General features: G+C 35.6%; 1 non-coding gene across 1 annotated transcript; it reads right to left on the bottom strand.

The window, feature by feature from the left end:
- Positions 1 to 1,771: 1,771 nt before the first annotated feature.
- LOC133051317 (U6 spliceosomal RNA) lies at positions 1,772 to 1,878 on the bottom strand. The gene has a single exon (XR_009691822.1). It is a non-coding gene; the product is annotated as a U6 spliceosomal RNA (small nuclear RNA).
- Positions 1,879 to 2,250: the final 372 nt, after the last annotated feature.

Genomic DNA, 2,250 nt, shown 5'->3' with positions numbered 1-2,250 from the left:
AGCTAGGACTTCCAGAACTATGTTCAATAATAGTGGTGAAAGTGGGCACCCTTGTCTTGTTCCTGATCTTAATCTTTTGGTTTTTCACCATTGAGAATAATGTTTGCTGTATCATATACGGCCTTTACTATGTTGTGGTAGGTTCCTTCTGTGCCCATTTTTTGAAGAGTTTTAATCATAAATGGCTGCTAAATTTTGCCAAAGACTTTTTCTGCATTTATTGAGATGATCATACGGTTTTTATCTTTCAATTTGTTAATATGGTGTATCACATTGATTGATTTTCATATACTGAAGAATCCCTGCATTCCTAGAATAAACCCAACTTGATCATGGTGTATGAGGTTTTTGATGTGTTGCTGAATTCTGTTTGCTAAAATTTTGTTGAGGAGTTTTGCATCTATGTTCATCAGTGACACTGGCCTGTAGTTTTCTTTTTTGTGTCGTCTTTGTCTGGTTTTTGGTATCAGGGTGATGGTGGCCTTGTAGAATGAGTTTGGAAGTGGTCCTTTCTCTGCAATTTTTTGAAAGAGTTTTAGAAGGATGGGCATTAGCTCTTCTCTAAATGTTTGATAGAATTCTCCTGTGAAGCCATCTGGTCCTGGGCTTTTGTTTTCTGGGAGATTTTTTTTTTTTATCACAGCTTCAGTTTCAATGCTTGTAATTGGGTTGTTCATAATTTCTAATTCTTCCTGGGTCAGTCTTGGAAGATTGAACTTTTCTAAGAATCTGTCCATTTCTTCCAGGTTATCAATTTTATCACTATATAGTTGTTCATAATAGTCTCTTATAATTCTTTGTATTTCTGCATTGTCTGTTGTAAAATCTCCTTTTTCACTTCTAATTTTGTTGACTTGATTCTTCCCTCTTTTTTCCTTGATGAGTCTGGCTAAAGGCTTGTCAATTTTGTTTATCTTCTCAAAGAACCAGCTTTTAGATTTATTAATCTTTACTATTGTTTCTTTCATTTTTCTCCCATTTATTTCTGCTTGGATTTTTATGATTTCTTTCCTTCTCCTAATCTGGGGGTTTTTTGTTCTTCTTTTCTCAGTTGTTTTAGGTATAAAGTTAGGTTGTCTATTCAATGTTTCTCTTGTTTCTTGAGGTAGGATTGTATTGCTATAAACTTTCCTCTTAGAACTGCTTTTGCTGCATCCCATAGGTTTTGAGTTGGCATTTTTTCATTGTCATTTGTTTCTAGAAATTTTTTTATTTCCCTTTTGATTTCTTTAGTCACATGTTGGTTATTTAGAAACGTGTTGTTTAATCTCCATGTGTTTGTGTTTCTTACAGGTTTTTTTTTTTTTTTTTCTTGTAATTGATATGTAGTCTCATAGCACTGTGGTCAGAGAAGATGCTTTATATGATTTCAATTTTCTTAAATTTACTGAGGTTTGATTTGTGACCCAAGATGGGGTCTATCCTGGAGAATATACCATGTACACTTGAGAAGAAAGTGTATTCTTCTGCATTTGGATGGAATGTCTTGAAGATATGAATGAAATCCATCTCATCTAATGTATCATTTAACATGTGTTTCCTTATGAATTTTCTGTTTTGATGATCTGTCCATTGGTGTGAGTGGGGCGGTAAATTTCCTACTACTATTGTGTTACTGTCAATTTCTCCTTTTATGTCTGTTAGGGTTTGTCTTATATATTGAGGTGCTCCTATGTTGGGTGCATAGATATTTACAATTGTTATGTCTTCCTCTTGGATTGATCCCTTGATCATTATGTAGTGTCCTTCCTTATCTCTTGTAATATTCTTTAAATATATGGAATGCTTCATGAATTTGCATGTCATCCTTGCACAGGGGCCATGCCAATCTTCTCTGTATTGTTCAAATTTTAGTATATATGCTGCCAATCCAAGCACAAGCCTGAGGAATTTTTAAGGCCACCTAATTTCTGGAGATAAAAAATCAATTGTCCAAGAGGGTGGGCCTGTTTACATGGATCAGAATCACCATCCTCTGTGTTTTAGGGGGAGGATCTGCATCAACATGGCTGTGGTGATGCTAGTCAGGGGCCAGGGCTGAATCCTCTGTGGAGCCCTCAGCTCTCAGCAGGCTCAGGCCTCTCCTCTCTGGACATTTTGTGCACCCATTGCCTCATTATGTTCCCATTTTTGTTTGCAAGCTTGTCCATATCACTGGAAGAATCATTAAATGACTTCCAGCATACTCTTTTTGAATAGGAGAAATGATAAACCACTTTTTAAAAATGGTTTAAGTTTGGTTTTATCTGG

The sequence above is a fragment of the Dama dama genome, chromosome 33, assembly GCF_033118175.1.
Source record: "Dama dama isolate Ldn47 chromosome 33, ASM3311817v1, whole genome shotgun sequence".
Classification (NCBI taxonomy): Eukaryota; Metazoa; Chordata; class Mammalia; order Artiodactyla; family Cervidae; genus Dama; species Dama dama.
This window is presented reverse-complemented; position numbering and strand designations above follow the sequence as displayed.